Here is a 22040-nt window from a genome sequence, read left to right on the forward strand (position 1 = left end):
GATCTGGTTCGGGCCTTTATCTCCATTGACGGAAAACGCCAAAAGAGCACTGGTGGTGACACCACTTCTGCGCCCAACTTCCTTCCTGGAGCGCTTGTGTGGTTCTCGGTTCCTTCCGCTGCACCTGGTCTCTCTTCAAACCCACTCCCTAAGTATGGAAGGCCCTACCGCCTAGTCGAACGCACATCCCCCGTCAGCTGCGTAACCGAACCCGTTGACCATCTTCGGACATGCGCCGTCGTGGACGAGACGTTGTCAACGTCGAGTGCCTCAAGCCGTATTATGATCCACTCATAGGGAGGAGCTGTTAGGTCGCCGGGCGGCTCCTTTTGGTTTCCGGGTGTATAATTGTAGCGAAGAAGAGGGACGAAATAATAGCCATCTTCACCAGCTCTTTATAGTGGGTCAGTCTCTACAGCGCTTTTGCTCGGGCAACGCCGCTCGGGGTGGGCGTTCGTGCCCTGCTCTAGCGTTCGGTTCCAAGTGCCCATGACAAATAAACACCTTTACACTATTTTTCTTAGGGTATAAATTGCGCTTTCACGATTGAAGTAATACTATCGAAAAAAAAAAAAGATATTCCCCATAAGTCCCATATTGAATTGTCTGATATGCGACGCGTAGGATCCTATATATAAACCGTTCTTTCCCTTCTGCTATATGATGTTACTTCATATGGGAGTTATGGATAATACGGATATTTTTCAGTAGAGCTGTAAGCTCTCAAGGTTTGTTCACTTGGAATGAATTTTTAAGCAAGCACACACCTCTGATAAGCGCTATCAGTGTAGAGGGTAAAACGCGCTACCATCATCATCATCGTCAGCATATTTTATGTCCACTGCAGGACGAATGCCTCTCGCTGCGACCTCCAATTATCTCTGTCTGCGCCTATAGATTCTAGCTTGCGCCAGCGAATTTCCTAATGTTGTGCACCCACTTAGTCTTCTGTCGTCCTCGACTGTGCTTCGCTTGGTACCCTTTCTGTAACCCTGATGCCCTACCGCTTATCTAACCTACGCATTACGTGACTCGCCCAGCTCCATTATTTTCTCTTAACGTCAAAAAGAGGATCGGTTATACCCGTTTGCTATATAATCCAAACCGCTATCTTTCTGGCTCTTAACGTTCTGCCTAGCATTCTTCGTTCCATCGCTCTTTGCGTGGTCCTCAACTTGTTTTCGAGCTCCTTTGCCAGTCTCGAAGTTTCTGCCCCATATGTCAGAACCAGTAGAATGAATTGATTGTACACCTTTATTTTTAATTACAACGGTAAGCTTCCAGTCAGGCACTGACAATGTCTCCCGAATGCGCTCCAACCAATTTTTTTCCCCCTGTAAATTTTCTTCTGATTATCAGGGTTCGCTGTGAGTAATTGACGCAGGTGAACGCGCTCCTTCACAGACACTAGAGGCTGACTGGCGATCCTGAACGCTTGTTTCCTTGCCCGGCTATTCATCCTTATCTTTGTCTTCTACACATTAATGGTGAACTTACCCTCTCCCTGTTAAGGTCCTCAATCATTTGTTGTAACTCGTCTTCAGTGTTTCTGAACAAGACAACGTCATGTGCAAATAGAAGGTTTCTCAAATATTCGCCCTTGATGCTTACTCCTAAGCCTTCCCAGTTTAATAGCTTGAATACTTCTTCCAAGCGCTCAGTCAATAGCATTAGAGAGATTGCGTCTCCTTCTCTGACCCCTTTCTTTATAGGTATCTTCCTACTTGTTCAGAATTAAGGCAGGTGCGGAATCTCTATAGATATTTTCCAAGATATTTACGTAAGCGGCTGGTACTCTTTGATTACGTAATGCCTCTATGACTGCTGGTGTCTCTACTGAATCGAATGCCTTTTCGTAATCTATGAAAGCCATATTGAGAGGCTGATTGTACTCTGCGGATTTCTCGATTGCTTGTTTAATGATGAACATAATTTTTTACTAAAGGCCCTTTTGTGGTATGCAGCAGAAAATAACGAATAGGTATGCGTTTAGTCATCCACTTGGGAATGCACATCTCTAAAACAGGTGTCCTTCTCAGACTTTGTTCCAAATGAATATGTCTCACAATCCCACCAGCTAGAAGGCGTAAATTGGAATATGCGCCCTTAGGTATTCAGTCAAAATATCCAAACGCTAATTGATAAAATTTGCAAGTGGCTCGATTGTACGATTCGACACCTATTCTCGTTATCAAGCTCCTGACGTACAAATGCGCTGTCTGCCACATAAAAAATTTTGCTAATACAAGAAATACACCCTATGTTACTTCACGTTTAGACAGGCTACACGCACCACATTATGGCGTCTTTAGAAAGCCTGTACACGCGTTTGGACAATCAGATAATGGGAACTTCATATCTCTGCACACTACAAATCTGAGCACCAGTGGCTATGGCGTTGGGCTACTTAGCACCAGGTCGCGGGCTTGAATCCCGGGCCTCGGCGGCCGCATTTCCCTGGCGGCCAAATGAGAAAACGCCCGTGTACTTAGATTTAGGTGCACGTTAAGGAACCCCAGGTGGTCAAAAACACCGGAGTCCTCCACTACGTCGTGTCTCATAATAGAAAGTGGTTTGGCACGTAAAACTTCATGTTCCTTTTTTACAAATCTCAGCACTCTTTCAGAGCTCTCATCGGGAAATAGTATATTTGAGGCATGCTGTAAAAGATATGCTAATCCTCAGGGCCAACATACATGGTCGGTCTCAAGCCGTGTGCACTGTCTAAAGAGGCGCAAGTCATGGTGTGCTTGCGGGTGGAGCTGCCTTCAGGCGCTGAAGTGTTGTGTTGAACCATTCATACTTTATCGCTAAAAAAATCGTTTTTTAGCTGGCGAAGCCGCATATTTAAGTGAAATATAAAAAGCGTGTCTTCAGTATTGTACGATAGCAGAACAAGGAGCAGAGTGTCGAATACGCCAACATGCGATATCAACTGCTAGCATACTAATTAAAAGAGGGGAAGGGAAGGGCAAGGAGGCTAGACATGCACAGAGAAGTAGAGGAAACCGCTAGGTCCTGCGTCGTTAACGCGAACCAGCGTCATGCATCAGAAACCTTTACTCCGCGGCTTCTGAGTGAACTTGCAATCCTATTTCTTTTTCTGTGACTGCAACAGCGTTGTGATCATTACCCTATCGCCTTCTTTTGGCATATAATATATTCTTCAGATACAATTGCGCATCATCTGTATCAGCATCGAATGTATGGGTTTAAAAGGAAGGCTGTGCAATGTATTTTAGGATTTTTCTGCAGCGACTTTCCTGCAAGCAGAGCAGACTACGTCCTAATAAACAAAAGAATAAAAGTGGCCTTTCCATAATTTATATTTGTAACTATTAAGGAAGCAGTCAAGAAACAAGTTATTATTTTACACAAATCTAAACTCTCATTGTGGCCCTCGGTTGGGCAAGACGTTAACCTGTGGCTCACAAATGTCGAATCCCAAGAAAATCGTAACTAGTGCAGGATGTGTTTTTTTATTTTGTATCGGATGAGGCACAATCTGTATCGGTTTTTTTTGAGCGGCCAAGAAATTATTGCAACTCTCTGTTAAAAAATATTTCCAGCATAACTACCTGTCATGTTAAAGCAACTCTATCATCTTGTAAAGTTTCCAATGCCCAGTAGAAAAGAAATAACATTTAATTGAGTGGCCAAAATGCTGCTCCGTTGCAGGATGTACAAGTAATAGAACCTTATCGTGTTCAGTTGTTCATTGAGTTATGAGAATATAAAAAAATATGTCACTGGGTGCCATATATCACTATTGTGTGTGCAGACTCCAGACTCTAGAGGCTGATTGGCGATGATGCATTCTCCCCTTGCCCGGCTATTGAAGAATCTCTTTTTCTTCTGCATATTATTCTTCAACCCTAATTTTAGGTTTAGGCCTTCAATCATTTGTTTAAATTCATTCCCAATGTTTCTGAACAGGGAGATGTTATCTGCGAAACCGAAGGTTGAGATTTTCGCCTTTGGTTCTGTCTCTTAGGCTTTCCCACTTAAATACCCTCAATATTTCTTGTAAGCATGCAGTGAATCGCATGGTGGCGATTGTCTTCTTGCCTGACCGCTTTCTTGATAGCTAATTTTGTACTGTTCATCTGGAGAAGCAAGGTAAGTGTGGAATAGCTGTACATTTTACCCCAGATATTCCCATATGTCTCCTATACTCGTTGATTACGCGGCGCCTCCATGACTGACATTTTTATTATGACATGACATTTTCATTATGTACGAAAGCCGTATAGAGAGGCTGATCGTACTCCGCAGATTTCTCAATTGCCTGACTGATGACATGGATGTGACCAATTGTAGAGTATGTCTTCCCGAAGCCAGCTTGTTCTCTTGGTTGACTGAAGTCAAGTGTTGCGCTGACTCCATTGGAAATTATATTGGTAAATAGTATATACAATACTAAAAGCAAGTGAATGGGCTTATAGCTTTTAAATTGTTTAACGCCTCCCTTTTTATGGATTAGTTCCTGTTGGCATTCTTCCAGCTCTCTGGAGCACTTGAAGTCGCGAAACATTGTGTTTAAAGGGTCGGAAGATTTTAAAGCATGATATCTTCTTTTCAAAACCGACTGTTATTCACCCTTATCCTACCGCTTTTCCTTGGGTCATGTATTGCGAGGCCCCTCTAACTTTGTCGTTAGTTATAGGAGGCTTTGTATCCTGTTCATCACTCTTCGAATGAAGGTAGCGTGTTTGCTCTTGGTACGTTAGAGGTCAGTATAGAATTCTGCTGCCTTTACTATATCATCGAAATTGCTGAGTACATTACGCTGCTTATCTGTCACTGTATACATGTTGCCTTGTCCAAAACCAAGTTTTTTCTCCCTGATTTCATGCTGTGACCATTCTTTTCTGCTTCCTCAATCTTTCTGACATAATAATTTGGAATATACCTTACATTCTTCTTGTTGATCAGTTTTGACACTTCAAGGACTGGAATTTTATTCATCTCCACAGTTAGACATTAGCATGTTTTGTCATTTCTTTATAGAGTGTTAATAGGGGGAGATGTTAGGGGGCTTACATGATCGCAGGGCTGTTTAACAAAATATTCTTCGGTGTTCGAAAGAAGAGATCTTGACAATTGTACACCAATGAGAAATGATTTGTGAGCTTCATTTATTAATTGAGTTGCATACATATATTGTGAGTTTTGCCTCGCATCAGGCCGGTACAGTTTGTACACTGTTAACGTTTTTGTGTTCTAACTGAATAGTCACAAATTTTTGTTCTATGTGCCTAGTGCACAGTAGAACATATTGTTAAGGCGCAACACAAACAGCACGCCATTTGTGATGGCATGCTATTTGCGATGGTATGCTTTAACAATAGAAGCATGTCGACAACAGAAGCCTATCAGCAAACAGCGTGCTGATAATGAGTGTGAAATAAGTGGGGCCACTTGCAGGCAGCATCTTAGCAGTGCTAAAGTTGCCCGCTGTTAATAAAGATTAGCGTGATTGGTTTCCGTGCAGTAAGGTGTAGAGTATGAAAAATAAAACATTTCTTCTAAATGTCAAGTTTGCTCACTGCTTTTTAGTGTCATTTGGAACACTAAGAGGTAAATTTTGTGAAGATCGCTATGTTTAGATATTTTAATATGCTTTGTGCAAGCAGCCCGAGGTATTTTGCCCCTGCGAACGGCAAACTGCAACAAATTTCAGCGCTTAACAGCTGTTTTCTCGTTTCGCATTGCACGCTGCTGCGTGGTTTATACATGAAATCATTCGCAGGTACTCCTTCTTCTCTACATATACGTGGCCTATCTGGACACCTTGGAAGACGGCGCTGCATTTATTGCGCCAGAAGTAATGACAACTGGTCCAGAAACAAGCGCTCCTCAAGCAGACACCATGAGTACCTGGGACCGCATCATCGGGTTGCGCAAAGGGTTCAGGTCTTTGGCAACACAGAACCCCGCATCGCTGCCGAAGTACCGCTCCCCGAGGAACAGCCTGGCTCCGCAACGAAGTACGATATCCCCGCGGCGCTCTATAGATAAAGCGCCCCAGTCCGCAGTGCCCCTCGTCGACGGGTTAGAGCCAACGATTCAGACGACACGCTCTGCTTACAACGACGCGACTGAAGAAGCGCCGCTCCAAGTTGTGCCAAACAAGAACCGCGTATCATACGTCTGGGACCAAGGGGACGCGTATGGGCCAAAGGGCGTCACTGAGCCGGCGGAGTCGTCTTTGTCGCAGCGAATGAGTCGATGCATAGCCAGCTTCGACGCCATGAATTTGCCGTTTTTTGGTGGCACACGCAAACCACGCAGAGAGGCACGCGGTTTACCTTTTGAAATGAAAAGAGAAGGATCTACTAGCCACCCAGTTAAGCGGGCATTTACCGAAGACCCGAAATCAAAATCTGGGGAAAAGCCGCGCGAGGTTATGCCAGCACCCACGAATTTAGGTGACAAGGAATACTTCGACGAGAGGCAACATGATCCTATAGCTCAGGAACCCGAACAGAGGCCAGTGCTTACTACCAGTGGCTCGGAAACTGGCAGGAATTGGAATGCTGAGGTAACTATGACAAAGCACAAACTACTAATGCCGAAAGATAGCGGTGCCTCTGAGATGGGTTCGCATAATGAAATTTGTGAACAACTGATGGAATCTAATCATGCGTGCGACGTTGTAGCAGTTGATAAGGCGCTACCAGTGACAGCGACAAGCCCATTTGACCAGAGACTACGCATAGCACAAAATGCCGCGGAGACCACTGTGAACGAAGTGATAAATACTTTCAACTCGGATGAGAAGCTGACAACGTCAGACGGGTTTAACTGTGCATCAGTACCCTTGCCTACAAGTGACATGTCTCAGCACAACACACCGCTGACGTTCAATTCCTTCAATCCGAGCAGCGTAAGTGGATGTCACATAAAACAAACGCCTACAAGTACATCGACTACCTCTCACAAGATCGTACTACGGAATACCCAGACTGATTTAGCCAAAGATACCGAACTGTTAATTCCACCGTCTTCAGCGCTACTTGATACCAGTGGTAGTGGCATTCTTCGTGAAAAGGATGCGAAGGGAGTATACTTTGACCAAGCGAGAGTAAGTGACGAAGCGAAGGATCAGGTCTGTGCCACGGATGATGACAGAGGCTCGACGTCTACTTCTCACGGCGTCCTACCTTTGCCATCAAGACCTACGTTTTCGGTAGAATGCAGACGTACGTCGTCTGAAAATGACCAGAATTCAAACAGCAACGATACGCCAAAACCAAAAGTACACTTTATGGCGCAGGCTACGCAACACGGTATTACGGGGGCCAGCGGAGGAACCGATCGGGACGGCGCCACTACCGGCGTAGACAACGCCATTGACGGGCGCACACAGCATAAGGAATCAAAATGTGACGGGGTGGTCGACACGCAGGATTCCGAAATGTTGTCAGGAACGCTTTCAGTAGAAGTAGCTTATGGCGAGAAAATGCAAGAGCATGACACCAATTGATAAAGCGAGGTTGCTACCGCTGAAGACATTGCCGCACGCGCATAGTGATTTCATTTAAGTCAGATTTTTTTCTTGATTTCTTATATCTGAGTTGTTCAACTGATATCTATTGTAATAGAATATATTTATGCAAGTAGCGACATCGAGCAAATGAAAGTGAATGGCTACCTTTTCTTGTAATAAGGGCTACCCCTTTGTGTCGAAGTGGTGATAGCAGCTTCTTTAAGAACCCGAATAGGTGCTGAGGAGGTGAATTTGGCGTCATGCCGTCGCAATGAGAGAAACGAATTTCAGCACGGAGGAAGAAGAGGAGGGTTATGCTGCCCGCTGCCCGCTGCCCGTTGCCCGCTGCTGCACGCAGCAAGCACTGCCATGAAAATAAGTCGGATAGGAGATATGGATATTAAGGACACTACCACATTTATCACAAATTGTAGCGTCGTCACAATTTACTCGTTCACTGAAACATTTGTACCTAAATGCGGCGCGATATTTTACGCGAGAGTTAATTTGGAGGCCTCAGCGAATGCATCCTCTACATTTTTAAGGATATATGCTGCTTGCAACGTTTAGCTTTTCATAGTACCGCTTCCTACTGTTTTAACGATGAAACCAAGATAGTGATATCTGCTGTACTTCGTGTTCAACTCTTTTAGACCAGGCTGAATAAAAAGGAATTACGCGTTATTCGTGTAATAAATTCGGTTTTCGCCAAAAAGTGCCTGTAGATCAAGTTGCTAGAGATCTAAGACGGTAATTGACCGAGTTGCGAGCCTATAATATGCTCCAATGCAAGAAGCCTAGCGAGGTGAAACTAACTTGTCAGCCTGTCACTCAAACAATGTCACCACTTTTTTGAGTTGCACCCGTTTTACCTGCGGATGTAAACAATCGAGGAATGAAAAATGCTGTGGCTGAAGTTACGCGGAGGTGTCTGGTGAGTCATGGCCCTTGTCGCCTCCGCACTGCGGCACTATGGGACTGTTTGCACTGCCAACCTGGGCAATTCTACTCATCATACCGCGGGGTCGTATCAGCCTAGTTTTTTAGTAATATTCGTTAGGGTTCCATACTCGCGTAACACTACAAGAAGTCTCGTTCTAATGTCAGATGCACTCACTTTTAGTTCCAGATGTGGTGCCCTTGCTGGATTGCTTCTTGAAAACTTGGCATTACGTTGATTGGATAAAACTACAATGTCGACTAGCAGGACCTGCAAATATACAACGCTTTCGGGGTCAACAAAGCTAGGGGGCCATAATTTTCCCCGTTGCAAAATCTAGCAATTTGGCTACGACAAATAATATACCAAGAACAGACAATGAAACTTCGTCTAACAGCGAAATAACCAGTAAACTTCAAGAAAGAACAAAGTCGAGGAAAGGGTGCAGAATTTTTGGAAAATGAAAAAAGAAAAAGAGCAAATGCTCAACTCTACCTACATTTTCTTTCTTGCTGTGACGTCAACAGTACTGGCTGTTTATTTGCCTGTTAAGGGCCAAGTATAGTTTCCAATTGTTTTTTGTTGTTTTGAAGGAGCGGTGGGGACGACTGCTTTTAGGCACTGGATGCGTTTGCTTCTTCGTTGTAATCGCGTTTACAAAGGTAACCAGTTACCAATGTATATAATTAAAATCATCATAGGGCCTACGTTCCTTAATGCTGCCTCCGCAGCATTAAGGAACCTTTTACCCTCAAGTATTCGAACCCACAGTACTGCCGTTGTAATACGGCCGTTCTTCTTCCACTACCCAACTTTGCTGCAATTCGAAAATAAAGGTTATATTATAACCTTGCCCTCCTGATTCGTAAAATGACGTTTATAGTTTCCATTATAGGTAGCCTCAGAAAAAGTAGCCAGAAAACTGAGGACGTTACAATGGCAATGTTAGCCATCGTAAGGAGTAGACGAAGAACAGTTTAGAAAGACTCTGCGTTAGCCAGACTCGCGCTGCACTTCGTATCGTTAGTAGATAAATGTTTACCTCCGTAACCGTAACAATTCAATCAGAAATAAAAAAATTGAGTATAAGACAGAAAAACTGCGACTACATATTGTAAAGTCCTGTTTAGCAGCCGTAAAGTTTTGTTTCTCGATGCCGCAAATGAAGTACATCTTAATGTATACCGAAAAAACAGTTCAATATCCCTTTCGATGTACCATATAGCAGCGGAAGCAGACCAAACTTAATGAACATGACGTTTTTATGAAGTGGGGTCTTAAACATTCCTTGATCTCGTCACGTCCACCGCTTCTGAGGGCCCCCTGTGTGCGTACTTTATAATGTGTGTAAATATACAAACTGCGCTATAGAGCAACCTCCCTCTTCTCTGCATGCCGATGCATGTTGATGAGGCTTGGGAATCAATCTCGCGCTAACTATGGCACGGCTGAATGAGTGACTGGCAATGCTAGCAGCTTGTTTAACAAAGTACAACGATGCCGTTTTTCTGAAGAGCTCAAGTTCCGGGCCTATGCATACGCACTGGTGTCACCTCTCTAGGATATATTATCTCAGATATGGCAAAGAGCGCAAACACGGGACAGACTAGGGATAAAGACAGCACGGGGTCTTGATATTTGTTTTCTTGCTCTGTGTCCCATATTCGTCCGGTCTCCCCCCCCCCCGCATTACGGCGTGGCGCCGACAAGCGCTGTTAACAACCGCTATGCGCTATATTGCTACGGGGTCCAACAAATCGCCCTGGCACTTTGTGTTGCAAGCTCAATTTCTAGTTCAAGCTTGGCGTCGTCCACCACAGAGACAAAAGCCGAAAGAAGACAATAAGGATGAATGTTGTGCGCGTCATTGTTTTCGTTGTTTTTTGTTGTCTTCTCGGCGTTTTACATTGATACTAAGCAGATATTTTCAAGACGTTTATATTTCATCCATCTGGTGCTCTACACTACTGCCATTTGTCAAGTTTGGCGATCTACGAGCTCAGACTGATACTAAGCACATATTTTCAAGACGTTTATATTTCATCCATCTGGTGCTCTACACTACTGCCATTTGTCAAGTTTGGCGATCTACGAGCTCAGACCGAAGGCAGTCGTGTGAGTTCTCTCTCAGGGATTGTCGAGGAAAACAAGGTAAAGTGTACAGGAATTCGTAGGTCTTCCCGTATGTATCGTCCCTATTGATCCACTGTGCCACAATTGTGCTCCTGGCGCAAAATGGCACGTATCACCGAAAAGCAGAGCCAATTGGTTGTCGCTAAGGTGTGACAGCGCACCAGTAAAAGAAAACCCGCCGTGGTTGTTCAGGGGCTAAGGTGTCTGAGCATGAGATCGCGGGATCCAATCTCGGCCGCGGCGGCCGCATTACGATGGGGGCTAAATGCGAAAACACCCGTGTATTTAGATTGAGGTGCACGCTAAAGGACCCCAGGGGGTCGAAATTTCCGCAGTCCTCCACTACGGCGTGCCCCAAGATTAGAAAGTGGTTTTGGCACATTAAACCCCATAATTTAATTTGTTTAGTAAAAGAAAGAAAGACGCCTTACTGAAAGGGCAACGGCAGGATAGCAGGACCGACAGGACGCGCATTTTCTTCGTCAGCTATGCACGACCACCGTGTCATCCGAACGGAGAGCTGCAAATCAGGAATGGTAGACGTCAATGACACTTCTGCCGGCTGATGCCATATTATGTTTATTGTAGATAGCAATCCCACAGACACTCGAGGTGGTATTTAGTGATCGGCGCTGTCGTTGTCGCCACAGAACTGTGCTACAGTAATGAATGGTTATGCGGTTTTTGTTTGTAGTCACATCAGCTGCTGGAGGTGTGAGGGCCAGTATGCGAGGGTGAGCCGAGAAAGCTGCTGGCCTGGAAGTTGGATGTGAAGTGACTCACTCCACGCTGCCTCACGGAAGGGGGAAGAAAGTGGAAGAGAGCGTGCTTCCTCCTCTCACATGGATATGGACACGAGGTTTTGCCCGTGTAGCTGAGCGCATACGTGATTCGCGCGCCGTATGTTTGAAGTCATGTACTGTGGTTGCCAAAGCGTAAGACAAGCGCACAATGTCAAGCCAAGTAAAAATTAAACAAACAGGTAGCATGCATAGTTCACGTCTGTCGATGTAATGAATGTATGAATTATGGGGTCTCATGTGAGAAAACCACGATGTCATAAGTCACGCTGTAGTGGGGGACTCAATACTCATTTTGACCACCAGGGGATCTTTAATGCGCCCCTTATGCACGCGACACGGACGTTCCTGCATTTCACGCCCATAGAAATGCGGTCGCCGCGACTGGGATTTAATCCCGTGACGTCGTGCTTCACAGCGCAATGCCCTAGCCACTAAGCAACTACGGCGGGAGTCGTCTATGTAAGCAAAGCTTTGTTACGTTCGGAGAACGGCAAACTAAAACACAACACATGATAAGTACGACATACATGTCTCTATAGTTAGACATTACTACGTGCCCATTGTTTCGAGTAGTTTCTTCTTGTTCCGCAGTTGTGTGGATCTTCTGAGGAGGCGCCATTCAGAGCTGAAAGAAAGGGTATTGAAGCCTGAAAATAAGAAAGACTGCCAGGAGGACAAGATGATGATCCATCAAAGCTTCATCGATGTATTTCCCGTTTGCCAAGATCGATTGATTTATCCTTTTAAAATTTTTGATATTTAATGACAGACATATTCACAATCATAATACAAGTAATAATACTACTGAAATCTAGTGTATTCTTCGCCTCGATGTTTTCCTTTAGGTAAGGCATTATTGTTAGTCTTGCTTTCTTTGTACTTTTACCTGTTTCTGCAAGGCTGACTACCACATTGCGCACTATTTAATTTGATTTATTATCGGTTTCATTGGTATCTTTGTTTGCATATTTTGTTCAATTAGCATGCCACCACGAGGTTCGTGGCCTATTATGCACATATGGTTTGTGCCATTCTACAATAAATTATCATCATCATCATTATTCATCCTACCTCATGGTCTGAATAAACGGGTTTAACCATTGGGGTTTCACGGTGCTGTCGCTCTCAACAGGGTGTCGCGGTCATTAGTCACCCTCTTCAGGACTATGGAGTCTCAGTTGAGTTGACGGATGACGTAGGGGAAGTAGTGGCTAACACCGGGTCAGAAGGAAGCCGGGATGTGAAGGAAGTGAAGCCGGGATAGAGAGCCAAACGGTAGTTGGAAGGCGTCATTCAGACCACAAACGTGAGCCTGCGTTCTTAAAATGAGTCAGAACGTAACCGCGCCGAAGAAAAATGCAGTCCGGATACAAATGAAGAACTTGATAACAGAAGCAGAGAAGAAAATTAGTGTTGAACAGGAGGCGAACTCTATAACTACGAGTCTAAATGAAATTAAACGAAACACAGAAAGCCTCAAGACAGTGAACTCGCAGATCAAATTGTTTATCGCAGAAGAAACTGCGAACGCAGAGTTTGAGAAACTTGTGGAATATGGTCTGAAGATAATGACGATAACATACAAACTGGAGTCATGTAAGCGAGGAGTAACCCTAATGATATTTGAATAACGTGCCGGTAACTACGACTCCTAATGGCAGCACAATCACCAATGCAAGAAATGAGAAACGTTACATCAGATTAGCGAAATTCAAGGCGGTCAGCTTCTATAGGAACAAGCTTTTGTGGCAAAGATTTCGGACTCGATTTCAAAGCGCAGTACACATACGGCATAACTTTCCGGGCAGCCTGAAATTTCATTACTTGTTATCATTACTAGATGGAAACGCTGCCGCAGCAATAGAAGGGCTGCAATATTCAGGCCCTAATTGGGAGACCACTGTGAAACGTATTAAGAGCGACTTTTGTAAGAACAACATCTAATGGAAACAAAAGAATGGTCTGCTCAAACTAGAACCGGTCCCGTTAACAAGAGAGAGAGAGAGAGTAAACTTTACAGAAGAGAGAACACAAGCGTAGGTAGCTTTTCCGCTTGGCAGTGGGTGGTCCCCTCAGTCCAACGGCCTCAGCTGCCCTTCTCGCTCGGTTAACGAGGTTGAGCTGGTAGACAGATAGATAAACTTTATTAAAAGAATAATCAGAAGAATCACTCACGGTCGGGGCACCTTGTCCAGGGCGCCGCTGGCTCTTGCCATCTTCTCAGCTCTCTGTATCAGCTTGAGCTGGTCGTCGAGGACCCAGGTGGACAGCAGTGCTTCCCATTGCTCCCTCGTGGTGTTCGTGTCGGGGTGTTGTATGTTATATAGTGTGCACTCCCACGTAACGTGGTATAGAGTTGATGTGGGCCCGCACCACGGACATTCGTCCCTGTAGGTTGTGGGGTGTATGCGATGTAATATGTGTAGGTTCGTGTAAGTGCTAGATTGAAGCCTACACCAGGCAGCGGCATCCTCTGTCTTTAGATTTCGATGGGGTGGTGGATATCGCAAGCGACTCCCTCTGTGGTAGTTCACGATGGCTGAATACTCGAGGGCGACAGTGTCTGGGTATTGTGCAGCCGGCGTGATGAGTGCTCAGTCATGCACGAATCCTCAAGCTGCTCTGTCAGCCTGCAGGTTGCCCGTGATGCCAGTGTGGCACGGTATTCAGATGATGGTTTGGGTGGTGATGCCCTCAGCAGGTCTTCCAAGTCTTCCCTATAAGAATTTGCGGCAAGCCTGCGGGGAATCCGTGAGGATCGTCAGTGGTTTGCTCGCGTGTTGGCCTTCGTGGATGGCTAACGCGATGGCCAGCTCTTCGGGTCCGTGATCGTGCAGGGGCAGGTCAATGCAGCTGGTCCGTCGAGTCTGAGCTGGGCAGAGCTGCGTCCCATTGCCACATGGTGGGGTGTGTTATGGGTGTGAGCTGTGGTGTGCTTGTGCAAGCCCATACCATGTGGTAAAGTGTTGCGCATTGATCGCACTATGGATATTTATAGAAATAGAGTTCAGTTCAGTTCAGTTTTATTCCTTAAAGGCCCCCATTTCAGGGGGTGTTACATAAGGGGTGGGATTACATTTGTAGTGAGGAAAACAAACAGCGATGGTGATTTAACATTGAAGGTGATCTGTTACGCGTTCTTGAAAAGCAGGTGTTGAAGCGATGGCGACGATGTCATGGGGTAGGCCGTTCCAGTCCGTGGCTGCTCGAAGAAATAACGAAGCTGAAAACGTAGTGGTACGTGATAGTGGGCGGGCAACTTGAAGGGGATGACTGGTGCGGTGAGATATGAGTGATGCGGCGGCGATATACGGTGCTTGATTGAGAGGAGAATAAAAGAATTTGTGATAAAGGGTGAGGCTAGCAATGCGACGACGAAAAGAGAGGGGTGGCAGTCCGGATGTAGCTTTCAAGGATGAAACACTGACGTCATATGAGTATGAGGAATGAATGAATCGGGCAGCACGATTCTGCACAGCTTCCAATGCGGTGATTAGATATGCTTGATGTGGGCTCCAGATGGGGGATGCATATTCTAATTTGGGTCTTATAAGTGATTTTTACGCGAGCAATTTAACATGTGGTGGGGCAAGACGAAGGTGACGTTTTAGAAAACCGAGTGTTTTGTTTGATGCTGAAATGATGTTACCGACATGAACCTGCCATGATAGATTAGAAGAGAGGGTGACTCCTAGATAGTTATATGATTGTACTTGCTCAATCTGTGTGTTAGAAATGAAATAATGAAAGAGATATGGATTGTGATGACGAGTGAAGTACATGAGTTTACATTTACTAGGATTGAGGGACATTAGCCAGTTATTACACCAATTTAGTACGTTGTTAAGCTCTGTCTGAAGAGTGTATTGATCGTGACAGTTATTAATGGTGCGGTAAATAACACAATCATCTGCGAAAATTCGAATACTACAGGAAACATGCAGGGGCAAGTCGTTAATATATATTAAGAATAGGAGGGGACCGAGGACAGAACCTTGTGGGACGCCTGAAGTAACCGGGAGAGATGTAGACAGATGGCCGTTAAGATAGACTGACTGAGAACGGTTAGTTAGGAATTCTTCAATCCATTTGAGAATATTAGGGGGTAGGTTCAGCTTTGAGAGTTTTAGTAACAGCCGGCGGTGGGGAACCTTGTCAAAAGCTTTAGCGAAATCAAGAAAGATGGTGTCGGTCTGTATATTACGGTCTAGATTAGTGCGCAAGTCGTGAAGGAAAAGCGCTAGTTGGGTTTCGCAAGAGAGGCCCTTACGAAACCCATGTTGTGAAGGGTGAAAAAAATGGTTTCGGTCCAAGAAGTTTACGATTTGTGAGTAGATGACATGTTCCATGATTTTACAAGGCACACTAGTCAATGAAATGGGGCGGTAATTCAAGGGCGAGTCTCTGTTACCTGATTTGTAGACTGGAACGACCTTCCCCGTTTTCCAATCAAGAGGCAGAATTCCTGAGGAGAGTGACTGTGAGAAAATGGGACATAAATATGATGCACAAATTGATTCTACATTTTTCAAAGGTTTTGAATTAATCAGGTCCATACCAGCTGATGATGAAAGTTTCATATTATGAATTATGGATGAAATGCCTTCTTCGACGAACGCGACTGCCGGCATGGGGGTTTCTAAGTTAAAGGGTGGTAATTGTGAAGGTGCGTCGAGTTCGGTAGTGAACACAGATGCGAATGCATGGTTAAATATTTCTGCGCGGTCGTGGTCAGTGACCGCTTCATGTGAATGATTCGTTAGTTTAATATCGGGAGGATGTGTTGGGTTTAAAACTTGCCAGAATTGCTTGGGGTTTCTTATAAGTAAGTTTGGTAAGTCATTGTGATAAAATGAGTACTTGGCGTTACGAACAGAAAGTAGGTATGATTTTTCGGCCTCGAAGCATTTTCCCCATGCGGCAGGCGTGTCGTTTCGTTTGGCGGTACGAAACAATCGTTTCTTTTTGTTTTCGAGTCGTTTTAAGTGCTGGGTAAACCATGGTTTATTGCGATTAGTATGAAAGGTAATCCTTGGTACGAACATATTAGTGAGATGATTTAATTTGTTCTTGAATATCAGCCAGTTTTCATGAATTGAGCGAGTGTGAAATGCGGATACGTATTGAGGAAAAAAGGTGTTAAGCTCTTCAGTTATTGCATTATAGTTACCCTTATCATAGAGGTGTATCGTTTTATCGGATGTCTGTTTTTGAGTCGAGGTAAATGAGAATAAAGCATGCATGACTTTGTGATCGCTGATTTCAGGAAGGTAACTGATGGATGATACATTCTCGGGGCTGCTTGTTAGTATCAGGTCGAGCGTGTTTGCCGATTCTCGTGAGACACGGGTTGGTTGGGAAATAAATTGAGTGAGGTTAAAATTTAAACAGACATCGATGAAGTTCTTCGCCTCTGCATGACACGTTATTGTGGAACTAGCTATGTTCTGCCAATCAATATCCGGGTAATTAAAATCACCAAAAAGAAGAATACGGGCATTTGGATATGTGAAAACAAGTTTATGAAGGATGTTGTTCAGATGACGTGGGAAGTCTGGATTAGTCTGGGGGGGCCTGTAGCAAACGCCAAGCAGAACTGTTACGGGGGGAGCGCGACAGATGAGCCATATGGCTTCAATGTCGGATGCGACGTCAACAACAGAGCATGATATGCCTCGATGAATGGCAATGAGAACACCGCCCCCCCGTTTGCCTTTTCGATCGTTTCGATACACTTCGAAGTCGGGTAAATCGGCCAAAATTTCCGTATCCGTTACGTCACTATTTAGCCAAGTTTCTGTTATTATTAGTAAGTTGCTCCCGGATGACGACATGATGTTTGATATGAGTTCGCGCTTTGGAAGAAAACTACGGATGTTAGTGAATATTATCGAAAACGAGAGAACATTGTGCGGTGGAGCGGGTCGACGATTTGTTAAAGTTTTGTGACGGGGCAATTGCTATGCTATTTCCTTAACGGCTTGGGATGATGCGTCAAATACATAGCGTTTTGAGCCGATGTGCAGGGTTTTGAAGCGCAAGGAGTACTTGTTAGAATTGGCTTTGGCAAACACTAGTAACTGTTTACGCGCGTGTCGAACGGTGCAGGAGAAGTCCTCTTCAATACTGTAGTTTGTGTTTTTCAATTTACCGCCATTTGATAACAGTGCGTCTTTGGTTTTATGAGATAGGAATTTTACGATTACGGGACGAATTCGGTCGGCTGAATGATTTCCGAGGCGATGCGCTCTTTCAATGTCGTTAGGTTCCAAGGTTATATCAAGATTTTTGCGGCAAACATCAATGACTAGTTTTTCTGACTCAGCCCACGTTTCAGCGCTAGCAGGGTCGGGGATGCCATAGAAGATAAGGTTATTCCGACGTGATTGGTTTTCCGCGTCATCCAGGCGTGTTTTTAGTTCTTTAATCTTTTTAGCTTGGTCGATTGTGGTTGACTGCATTATTTCAAAATCGTTTCTGAGGTGAAGAAGTGTTTGGTAATGCGTTTCGAGATCGGCCATTCGTTTGTCTAGGCTTGCTGTGGTTTGGTCTGTTGTGTTCAGCTGTGTTTTGAGGCCCTGTATTTCCGTAATCAACAGGGTCTGTCCCGCGTTTAGCTTCTGTAGTTCAGCGAGTACAGCAGCGTTGCCCTCAGGACCAGGGTTAGTCTCAACGTCACCTGATAGCATGAGCAAGGAATGAATTACGTGAGCACACTCAACGGCAATGGCAACACAGCAGTGCGGGCTCGGAAACTGCACCAAAATATAATTACCGGATTTTTTAGCGAAGAGGGCATACGATGTACTGACCTGCATCGCAAAGGTAAGCGGATTAGGTGGCTGCGTTGTGGTGCAGTCACCGAGCCCACGAAGCGGCGTCAGCGGGTGAAGTTCTTTTATACATGTTGGCATTGTTGCTGATGTCGATGTGGCCATCCATGGTACTGTGATTTCCGGTGTGTGTAGCTCCTCTGGCGGCACATCCAGTAGGGACGAGCACCCGCCGGGCGGTGGATGGCAGGAGCCAGGGTCATCTCCAGTGTACGGCAGTGCGCACACCGATGACGCCCCCGTAGACAGGCCTGCCAGGGACGGCAGCAGCAGGCTGGTAAATGCGAGGACGGTCGTCTGCATCGCAAAGGTAAGCGGATTAGGTGGCTGCGTTGTGGTGCAGTCACCGAGCCCACGAAGCGGCGTCAGCGGGTGAAGTTCTTTTATACATGTTGGCATTGTTGCTGATGTCGATGTGGCCATCCATGGTACTGTGATTTCCGGTGTGTGTAGCTCCTCTGGCGGCACATCCAGTAGGGACGAGCACCCGCCGGGCGGTGGATGGCAGGAGCCAGGGTCATCTCCAGTGTACGGCAGTGCGCACACCGATGACGCCCCCGTAGACAGGCCTGCCAGGGACGGCAGCAGCAGGCTGGTAAATGCGAGGACGGTCGTCTGCATCGCAAAGGTAAGCGGATTAGGTGGCTGCGTTGTGGTGCAGTCACCGAGCCCACGAAGCGGCGTCAGCGGGTGAAGCTCTTTTATACATGTTGGCATTGTTGCTGATGTCGATGTGGCCATCCATGGTACTGTGATTTCCGGTGTGTGTAGCTCCTCTGGCGGCACATCCAGTAGGGACGAGCACCCGCCGGGCGGTGGATGGCAGGAGCCAGGGTCATCTCCAGTGTACGGCAGTGCGCACAACGATGACGCCCCCGTAGACAGGCCTGCCAGGGACGGCAGCAGCAGGCTGGTAAATGCGAGGACGGTCGTCTGCATCGCAAAGGTAAGCGGATTAGGTGGCTGCGTTGTGGTGCAGTCACCGAGCCCACCTCACAGGGTGTAGGGCATGGTAGCAACTCAAGTGAGGATATGTGCTGGGAGTTTTCGCCATATTACGGCTGCTTCTCTCGTCAGAGTATTATGGGGCGGCGTTAGTGTTCTTCGTGAAAAGCGATAAAAAATTGTGGGGTTTTACGTGCCAAAACTACTTTCTGATTATGAGGCACGTCGTAGTGGAGGTCTCCGGAAATTTCGACCACCTGGGGTTCTTTAACGTGCACCTAAATCTAAGCACACGGGCGTTTTCGCATTTCGCCCCCATTGAAATGCGGCCGCCGTAGCCGGGATTCCATCCCGCGACCTCGTGCTCAGCAACCCAACACCATAGCCACTGAGCAACCACGGCGGGTGTGAAAAGCGATAGTGTTATAGGATGTGCGTGTAGGCTAATGGTATGGGCTCGGGGTGGAACTGATCGGCACGGCCCTCTCGTGGCTCCCGGTGTGCATGCGTTCTGCGCAGGCGTGTGTCTACTGATTGCCACCTAAGAACTCATACCCTGGAGTCCACACGACTTGTATGTATGGCGGGAGCTGGTGCGCCCCAATCAGAATGCGATGTGCGGCCCTTGAAATCTTGGCCTTGGAACAATTTCTGAATGCCGTCTGGGAGTCCGTCAGAACTATGACGCCCTCCCATTGCGGTCTCGTCGTGATGTCTAACGCTATAGCTAGTTCCTCTGCCTCTGCAGCTCTGGATCTGAAAACCGTCGAAGCATTTATTTTGGTCCCGTGATTGTCGACTACGCTGGTGACAAATGCAGTGCATCGTGCTGTGCTGGCCGCGTCTACGTATAAGACATTGGGGTGGTTCTCATACTTCCTCGCGAGCGCCTGTGCTCGGGCATGTCGCCGTCCGATGTGGAAGGTCGGGTGTATGTTTCTGAGTACTGGTGAGACGTGCATAGTTTCCTGTATTCGTGTTGGGATTTTTGCCAGTAAACTGGTTTTTCGTATAGAATATCCAAGACGTTTCAAGACACAATGTCCCGCTGTTGTGCGGTGTATTTTTTCCTTCTGCTTTACCAGGTGGGCCTCTATCATTTCCCGGGCGTTGTTGTACACCTCCCTCTCCTCGAGGCGAAAAGTAGCCGTTCCGGGTGTGAGTCCGAGCGCTTGCCTGTACACCTTGCGTACCAGCCGGCGGAGCACCTCCGCTTCCATATTGCTGAAATTTCAATAAGGTGCCGAGTACGCAATGCTGCTCACAGCCAGAGCCTGCACTAGTTGGATCGGGTCCTGTTCCTTGAGTCCCCTCTTCCTGCTGGTAATTTGTTGCATCACGCGCAAGACCTGCGTGGTCGTGTATTGGAACGTCTGTATGGCGTTTCCTCTGCCCCCGTATTTTTGCAAATGTAAGCCGGGGATACGAAGTCTGTCCCCTGCGGTGATTTCTCTAGGACCTATTCGCAGGTGGATGGTTGGTGCCTGGGCTGTTGATCGTCCTCATGAACGCTTCGCGATTATGAGGGGCCCCGACTTCTCCGGCGCGCATTGCAGTCTGCGTGTTTCCGCATGTCTTTCTACGACGTCCACTGCCTCCTGCAATGCCTCTTGCTGTTCTATGGACCCTCCGACCGTGATAACGTGATGTCGTCTGGAATACAAGGCATGTCTGATCTTATGTATTTTTTCGAGTTGAGCTGGGAGTTTCATCACGGCTACGTTCAAAAGTGTCGGCGACAGTACTGCTCGCTGTGGCGTCCCTCTATTAGGTGTGTCTATTGATTGTGACCTCACACTTCCGAGTCCTATTGTGGTTGTACGATCTGTGAACAAAGCCCTCACGTAGTTGTAAGTTCGTCGGCCGCAATTCGTGTCACTCAGGTTTGTGTCACTGCTTATATTTAAAAGGCTTACAGTCAACCACAATAGTTCACGGGCCATGAAATCTCAGAAAACGTTCCATTTCCGCACAGCCTGCAACAGTAGTCAGTGAAACCGAACATTACAATGTTCACATATAATAATAGAGGCTGTAAATGCGAATAATGGGCTACGTTGTGAGGCTGAGCAGATATTCAGATTTTTCTCCGATCTCGTGTTTCGTAAAATATTGTGGTTGACTCTACATAGAAACAATTCCTCATGGAGTGCCACTTTCATGAAGAAATAATGTTGTCACGCTTGGTAATGTTAAAGAGATGACAGGAGAGCGAAGTGACGTTGTCAATAGAGACAAATGTAGAAAATTGGTTATAGAATTTTTGTATGAGCAGGTAAAGTGTCGAGTATCATTCACGCAAGAGGAAAAACAAGGCAGATCAAATTTTTCAAACATTTTCGAAATTAGATTTGCAATTGCTTTTGTCTATGCAATCAGCTCAACCATTTCGCCAAGGATTGTAGTTGATCAATAACTTACGACGAAACAAAGCAGAAACTGCGAGATGAAAGACAGTGTTAATTTTAAGTGTACACCGTGGAATCACAAACCAAAAATACGTGAAGCCCAGTCAAGGTAGATGCGCCGCATCAATCTGTAGAACTGCAATCGATGAGTTTAAGAATACGGTTGACAGATGTGACACCGAGAAGACAGACTTAAACAAGAGAGATGCTGAAACGTCTGGGTACTCACTCGCGACGTCAATATCTGCGTGCGTTTTGCTACACACGGCTATTGATTGGAGATTTAATTTACACTGGACGCCAGAATCATTTATCCGTGAATGTATGGCGAAGAAGATTGCAAGAAAATATGCCCGCAAAGAACGAATAACAATTGGAGCGTTTAGCGAAAAAAAAAAGAAATGTCTATGTACATGGCAGAAATTTAAAAAAATCAAATGTTGAAGCTTTTGTTATAGAAGGTATAGAGATGAACCTAATATGTAG

General features: G+C 45.9%; 1 long non-coding RNA gene across 1 annotated transcript; it reads left to right on the forward strand.

Moving 5' to 3' along the window:
* Positions 1–18263: 18263 nt before the first annotated feature.
* Positions 18264–19141, forward strand: LOC126526238 (uncharacterized). Its single transcript, XR_011894967.1, has 3 exons — positions 18264–18511; positions 18655–18829; positions 18973–19141. It is a non-coding gene; the product is annotated as an uncharacterized lncRNA (long non-coding RNA).
* Positions 19142–22040: the final 2899 nt, after the last annotated feature.

Source organism: Dermacentor andersoni, chromosome 6, assembly GCF_023375885.2.
Source record: "Dermacentor andersoni chromosome 6, qqDerAnde1_hic_scaffold, whole genome shotgun sequence".
In the NCBI taxonomy this organism is placed as follows: Eukaryota; Metazoa; Arthropoda; class Arachnida; order Ixodida; family Ixodidae; genus Dermacentor; species Dermacentor andersoni.